We start from the raw sequence: 8,015 nt of genomic DNA on the forward strand, positions 1-8,015 counted from the left end.
GAATATAAATATAGGTACCAGAGTCAAGACACGTGCTTGCAGGCCCGTAGCTTAGGGGAACAAATCACAGACTGCATCCTGCAGGCTACTTCCAGATGCCACGCTCTAGCCTTTGATGTTCTACAGACCTTGCTTCGCTTTTGCTCAACTTTACATTCTTAGAGTTCAGCTTCAAATGGACACCCTCACCATATCAGCACTGAAGCAGGCAGAATTATTTGTGGTTTTAAAATGTTTAGTTGGGAAGCACACTGCCTTAGAAGTAGTCAAATTACTAGTGTTGTCTAATAATGATTTCCAAAAATTTCTTCATTAAGCAAATTGAGGACTATTTATGCATTTGTCTGTCTTTCAGTTTGTCTGCCTATTATCTATCATCTACTTGCCTATCAAACATCTATTATCTACCCTCTCTTTACTCTCTACCAGTCACCTATCTACCAAGCATTTATTCTCTATCTTTTATTATATATCTATTTATCATCATTGTTTCTCATCTATTTACCAATCATTTTATTATGTACCAATCATCTGTCAACTATTATCTACTGATTAATCAATAGATCTATCCTCACATCTATCAACATATATTGATAAATTGATCTATCATTTATCAGTTTTTACTCATCATCAATCAGTGCATTCATATTTATATGTTCATATTGATTTGTATGAAAATGATATAACAAAAGAGCATTTTAAAACAACGTATTTATTTATGATTGGTGTAAGTTTCCTTTTAGTCTCTAACCACTTCTCCAAAGTCTGCCAAAATTAAAAGCCAAGAGGCAAAGAACATAGCTTGGTTGGTAGAGTACTTGCCTAGCATGCATACAGTCCTGAGTTCAAACCCTAGGACTCTAGAAAGCCAAGCATTGTGGCACAGACCTGATTCTAGTAGTTGGAAGAATCAGACATTCAAGGTGATCCTAGACTATCAAGTTCAAAGGGCCATGTAAGACCCCTTTAAAATAATAAAAACAAATCACACAAAACCAACAAAAACCTTAAACAAAGCCAAATCAAGGACCCCTCTCTTAGTGTGCAGACACTTGCAATTTCATAGCATCAGTGTGTGACTAAGGATGTTATATCCTAGCTTCTCATGTTGACTATTCCTTTGACAGATGCCTGCTGAAGCTCTGGAAAATATCAGGCAGAGTGCTAGGAATTGAGAATCAAAAAAAAAAAAAATCTATTCAGGTTCTTGAAGAAGCCACATGATTAGTCAGTTGAGGTAAAATATATGTCTTTCAAATATAATAAGAACTAATTGCCAGTTCTGAGAATACTGAAGGCTGCCTAGGCCACTTTCCAAGAAGCCTGTTATCTGATGAGCATGTTTCTTCTCTGGTCTCTGGTGTCCAGACCACATTCTCTAGGGCTTTTTCTTCACAGACAGTAACAGTCTCCAAGGGATTATCCTGTGTGTATATTTGTGCTTTTCAGTGTCGGCAAAGGCACTCTGTGGCTCTGTGATGTAAACATTTATCTGCAGACCATGTGATTTGCTATCCTCAGAGCCACAACATCGTCATGGCAACAGTTTTGATAGTAGGGTAAATAGACTGATTTATAGACTCTGTCTGAAGTAGCGCACACCAGGAACATGTATCATATTCTAGACCCAGTTGTAGATGAAGTTGACCTAGGTAGTTCCAGGGAGCCAAACATTTGAAACGAGTCCCTGAAAAGCTCGAATCGGCATTGGAGTATACTGATTAGATGCCTTGGATTATGTCTACGGTCTTTCAATCAGGTTAATTTTCTCATCGACTGGCACAATTCTATTTCTCTGCCTGGTGTGGCTAAGATGTAGAAGGGAGGGTTTGGGGATTTAGCTCAGTGGTAGAGCGCTTGCCTAGCAAGCACAAGGCCCTGGGTTCGGTCCCCAGCTCTGAAAAAAAAGAAAAAAAATGTAGAAGGTAGCATACATTTTTGGCCACCAGATGTAACTGCCCCTGACTTGAGCAGTTAACAATAGCTCAAACCTCCTTTGAAAAGAGCAAACAAAACAAGCTTAGGAAAACCCTTTCTTGCCTGAAGAGCACGTGTTCCAGAACGCGAGCTGTGGCAGACAAGCTACATTCTTCTGCAGTTGACATTCTTTCCCCACTGACTTATTTTTACTTTCTGTTTGAGTTGGCTTGCTTTTATTTTTCTCTAAACTGGTCTCTCAGTGCTTCCTCCCTGGTAGGGTTTCCAGAGTGAAAGTCCTTTCTGCCCACTCTTCCGTAGAACTCAATGCGGACTCTTGTCCAGAGTCACTTGACGTCAAGGCTGACTTTTAAGTTTGCCAGAAAGACGTTCTTTAGGGAACAGTTGACACCATCACTTTCTCTCTTTAGAATACAGCCACAGGCTGCCGATGTTTACAGTTTACAAACTGCGTTTCTAAACAATTTAATAAGAGGGGAGACAAGGGGAGGCTTTGAACACTGACAACTATTTTAAAAGACCTATAACATCAACATGTGTTAATTCATGACTCGCTCCCCCTCCTTCTCTCCTCGAGTTTTAAAATGCTTTAAACACCATTGTTTTCAGAACACATCATTTGTTCCTATCCTCCCGAGATCATTCTATATTCTTTTCTTTGAGTGCTTGATTGAGGTGCCTTCTAGATCTTAATAAAAATCTACTGGAAAGCTTGCATTTTGCTTATTTATAATCTTGAGTCTGTAGAAATTTCTAAATGTTTGTAGTCATTTAACAATAACTTTCTTGGCTCTGCTCTCTGATATAAAAAATGATTCTTGAAACATTCTCTCTTGCCTTTCTATTTAATCCATCCCATGCCACCTTCCCCCCCCCTTCATTTTTTTTAACAGCCTGTCACTGCGTATTTGTTTACCAAATGTTACTTTTCTTGGATCAAATCTATTTTTGAGGCATGCAAAAGCCAGCAACTGTTTGATGCTGTCAGGCCTTGGTCTTATTTATGCATGAATAACATAAATAGCTGGAAAATGACCCTAGCCTGTTTTTCTCAGATTTAGAAAGAAAAAAGTGCTTCCGGGCAATGTTTATGCCAAACTCCTCCTGCCCAACTTCCCAGGTTTGGTGCCAACTGGTGTTTGCAGCCAAGTTGTAAACCTTTGGTAAACATGACCCGTAAGGAAAAGGCCAAGACAACCTGAGCTGGGGCACCAGGGGATGGGAGTAAGTTTACTCTACGAACAAAATTCTAACAGGAACAGAAGGGGAAAATCAGCCAACTATGAAGTGCTCTCTCCACCCTCTGTAACATGGAGGAAACACAAATGATGGGTTTGACTGCTAACATCCCATTAACCCCACTTAGGCATCTTATTGGTTTCCTTTGCACTGCTTCAGAGAAGCCCAGTGCTAAATTTAAAGGACCAGCTTTTGTGTGGCCCAGTGGTTTGTTGTTTGTTTGTTTGTTTTTGTTTCTGAATGGAAACTCTAAGGAGGAGAGGAGAGAAGAGCCTTCACATTTCAGATCCCATGGTCTGGGTATAAGTACTGGCCAGAGAGCTTATGAAAGAATCAATAGGCTCTCTTAAAATAAATTCAAAGATACCCATCCATGCCTACATTTTCTTTGAGTATGCTGTGCTCTGCTGCATGTTGTTTATAAATCCCAAAGGAGAATATTTCTTTATTATTATTATTATTAGCTATTATCATTACTATTCTCTCATATATTTCATCCTGATTCAAGTTTCCCCTCCCTCCTCTCCTTCCAATTTTCCTTTCCTTCCCCTCTTTCAGATCTACTTCTCCATTTCCCTTTAGAAGAGGGCACCCCTCCCAGGAATTTCAACCAAAATGATGACATATTCAGTTGCTATAAGGTGAGGCACCATTTTCCTTGTTAGGATTCTATTTATTCTGTGTGTGTGTGTGTGTGTGTGTGTGTGTGTGTGTGTGTGTACACATGTGTGTGTGTGTAGTGTGTGGTGTGTATGTGTATATATGTGTGTATGTGTGTCTGTGTGTACATGTGTTTATGGGTGAGAGTGCCATGTGTATGTGTGTGTATATATATATATATATGTGTGTGTGTGTATGTGTGTGTGTGTGTGTACACATGTGTGTGTGTGTGTAGTGTGTGGTGTGTATGTGTATATATGTGTGTATGTGTGTGTGTGGTATGTGTGTCTGTGTGTACATGTGTTTATGGGTGAGAGTGCCATGTGTATGTGTGTATATATATATGTATATATATATATATATATATATATATATATATATATATAGGTGTGTGTGTGTGCGTGTGTGTGTGTGTGTGTGTGTGTGTGCGTGTGTGTTTGGATGTTTGCACACATTTGTGCCAGTACATTTGCCCATGTAAGCATGTGGAGATTAGGTGTCTAGAAGGCTGTGTTCCCTCACCATGTTCCCCTTACTCTTTGGAGACAGATCTTTCACTGGACCTGGAAGCAGACGTTCCTAGTGCAGCAGCCACTGTGCTTGAGTTTTTATGTGAATTCTGGATATCTAATTCCGGTCTTCATGCTTGAGGGAAGTACTCTACTCACTGATTGCTTCATTGCCTCGGAACCTTGTTTATGATTCTGTATAAGTAGTTTTTCCCTTGGAGTGAGGCCCAGGCTTCTAATCAGCCTCCAGGATTGAGCAGGGACATCGACTTCTCTTTGTAAAGTCTTCATCTCTAAATCCTTCCTGGGTTTTAAGTCCTGAGACCTGGTTCATAGCTCCTGAGTTGGTGGCTCTGGTCCTGTTTACAATAACCTGGTCCTGTATTCAAAGCCTGTTTTGGAGGCCTGGTCCTGTGTCCTAGTCCAGTGACCTGGCTGGTTCTCAACCCTGGTTCTGTGCCTGGCCGTGCATCAGCTCCTGTTCCTGGCCTCTCGTCTTGGCCTAGCTGGTGCTGGCCCTATATCTTAGTCTAGACCCTGGCCATGTGTTCTGGTCCTATCCTTGGAGCTGTATTCTGGTTCAGCTCCTTGTCTTGTGTCCCATTCTTGCTTCTGGTTTGTGTCTTGGTGCAGATGCTGGCCTTGTGTTCTGGTCATACTTTTGACCCAGTGTCCTGTTTCTGTCCCTGTTTTGGGGTGCTGTTCTTGGGTTCTAGTTCCTGGTCCTGGGTCCCAGATACCAGATAGTGTGCAACTCGATGTTGCCTCCAGCCTTATATGTCAAGAGGCACGGGCTCACTCTTCTGCTCTTTCCAGCGGCTGATCAGGGCTTCGTGGGCTGCCTCTCCTCACATACCGTGAGCAAGCTATTGCCTCTACTTTAGGCTCCACCAACCACCAAGATTAAGGCTTCTCCTCCTCGCAGCTTCATCTGGACTCACAGTTCTTACCATAGGGTCATGTCTCTAGGCTTCAGTTAATCTCCATAGAAAAAAAATCCTGGCCATTTTATTCTTTGCCACCTGGGGATTTTCACACTGGAAAAAACAGGATCAGCTTTTGCCTTTCAATTTCAACTATTCAGCCATCACATTCATTGAAAGATGCCTGCTGTCCAGTGCGGTGACCCTTCTTGTTCAAATTGGAGCCTTACTCATAATCGGCAGAATGGACTCCAGGTGTCCTGTGTGAGAATGTGGGAGCAGTCTACTTTGTTGTTAAATATGGCACAGTGTAAGGAAAATGAAACAGAAAGGGTCTGATATTTGGAAGCTCAACTGCCCTTCCTTGCAGAGTCATGGAAGTAACTGCCTTGCCCTTGAGTGCTAACAGTGAAGGGACCAAGAGAGCTGTGAGAGGCATGGCACTGCTTATTCTGCCCAGACTGATAGACAGTCTTCCTGTTTGAATGCTTGGGGTTTACATAATATAGGGACAGATTATAGGATACTTTCCCAGCAGTTCTGTAATAAAGACGAAATAGAACTGGGCATTAGCAAGGTGGCAACCCAGCAGACAAATGTTGTGAGAATGCCCAGATACCAGAACAGCTGTCGTTACGGAAAGTGTGCAGTGCCCAGCACTCGCTGCTGGGAATTCCAATTTCCTCATCTGCACAATGAGGGAATCTTTGAGACAGCTTGTACGTCCATGCTGGCTCTGACCTGCTGTGGGATTAGTGAAGTATTTCAACCCTAGAAATCATTTCATAGGCATTCCACAGCATGGAGTGGTCACTGGAGAGCAGATAACCTCACATGTAAAAAGAAAAGTATTCAATTTCCATTTATGCTGGTCCTTGTTTGTTTGTTTGTTTATTTGATCAGTATCCTCTGACTGGAGAAATGGTGTAGTTGCTAAAGGCTAGGCTCATAACAGAAACTATAAAAATCAATATTTTCATCTATTTTCCAACCTTTCTAATACGCAAAATGATTCTTACATATAAAACCTTTGAAGTTTATGCTTGGGTAACACTTAAAAATATTTTCTTATTGTCATGTCTACACACAGTAAAATATTGCTCAGCTTTACAAATGAAGGGAAGTTTGTCATCTCTGATAACTCTGGAGCATCTCGAATATACCCCTCGAGAGAAACGGGCCAATAATGGATCTTACTCGTATGGAGAATTTAACTCTTTAGAAGCTGAATCCATGGATGCAGAAGGTAGAATGGTGGTTGGTAAAACTTGGGGGTGCACGATGGGGAGATGTTGGTCAGAAGTAGACCCTTCAGTTATAGGACGAGTATGTTGCAGAGAAATCATGTTTGAGATACTGACCCTGGTTAATAATAGTGGTGCGGGAGGCAATGAGGTGGCTCAGTGGGTAAAGCTCTTGTTGTACAAGTCTGATGACGACATTAGTTCAATCCCCACATCCCACAGTGGGAACAGAGAACATAGTCTCAAAAGTTGTCCTCAAGGGGCTGGGGATTTAGCTCAGTGGTAGAGCGCTTACCTAGGAAGCGCAAGGCCCGGGGTTCGGTCCCCAGCTCCGAAAAAAAAGAACCAAAAAAAAAAAAGTTGTCCTCACACTCATACACACTCATACATAAGCATGTTCACACTCATACACACGCGCCATACCCTGCTACTAATAAAAATTTAAGAAATAGTGTGTGATGTCCTTGAAGTTTGCTTAAAGGCTGGATTTGAAGTGGTCTTCTTCTACACACACATGCACAAAGTTAATAATATAAAACAAGAGATGGATTAATTGGCATGATTGTGGCAATCATTTCATGAGTGTATATATACACATTTACACCACATTGCACACCTGGACTGTGTATAATTTTTATTACGCTTATCCCAATAATGAAGAAAAACAAAAAAAAATTACAAATATCTTTTAGAGCAGGGTGTGTCAATATTTTAACCTTGTAACCCCAGCATCAGATGGATGGATACGGGAGAATTGCAACTTTGAAGCTGGCCTGGTCTCCTTTAACTTCAGTGGAGTGTGAAGACTGCTAGAAAATTTGCCAAGATGATTGAGTGTTGGATAGAATGTCCTCAAAGCCTAAAGATGCTGCTGTCACTGGCAAGGAGATCTGTTGTTTTTAACAAGGAACGATCTCTCCATTTTTTTTTCTGCTCTTTCTCACAGTATGATTCTGCTCCATTAGAACCAGCTGTGGAGGTACTGGGGTGGCTGCTGCCCATGTCCAATAACAGGAGGACTTCAAAAGGGGAAGTCTGATTCCGGCAGCAACAAACAGATGCTTCGTGTGCCCTTTTCTGAGCTCCTCAGAGTCTGAAGTCTCTGGGGCTGATTTAAAAGCAAGTTCCTGCAGACAGAATCCAGCCGGAAAGTTCTCTGAAAACAGACGTGGAAGCTGATCTCTAATAAAACAAAATGTTACCATTCATCTGGAGAGATTTCATACATCAAATACAAGTTAAATAAAAGAGACAATGTGATTAACTCATGCCGATTTCTTTTCTAATATTGACTTTGAACAGAGTTCACAGCCATAAAAAGGCCCAGCACAGTTTTGAAAGCTTTAGACTCTAAAGATAGAAACTGCTTAATGCATTTACAAGGGTAGTGCATGTAATAAACATGTTTATAAAAATAAAACAAATGAATGCCCATGAATTTCAAATGCCAAATAGCGTGAAGGCACATGAAAGCAGACAATAAATTTAAGGCCCCGGTCCCA

The 8,015-nt window shown here is 41.3% G+C and overlaps 1 long non-coding RNA gene across 2 annotated transcripts in view; it reads left to right on the plus strand.

The window, feature by feature from the left end:
* Window positions 1-7,781, plus strand: part of LOC148000260 (uncharacterized) — a 48,127-nt gene extending 40,346 nt beyond the window's left edge. The window contains exons 4-6 of one of the 2 annotated variants that reach the window (XR_015641323.1): window positions 3,736-3,818; window positions 4,387-6,515; window positions 7,460-7,781. This is a non-coding gene — a long non-coding RNA (uncharacterized LOC148000260). The remainder of the gene's footprint in view (window positions 1-3,735; window positions 3,819-4,386; window positions 6,516-7,459) is intronic. The other variant, XR_015641324.1, reaches the window with a different exon arrangement.
* The last annotated feature ends 234 nt before the right edge of the window (window positions 7,782-8,015 follow it).

The sequence above is a fragment of the Rattus norvegicus genome, chromosome 17 (assembly GCF_021556685.1).
Source record: "Rattus norvegicus strain SHRSP/BbbUtx chromosome 17, alternate assembly SHRSP_T2T, whole genome shotgun sequence".
Lineage (NCBI taxonomy): Eukaryota > Metazoa > Chordata > Mammalia > Rodentia > Muridae > Rattus > Rattus norvegicus.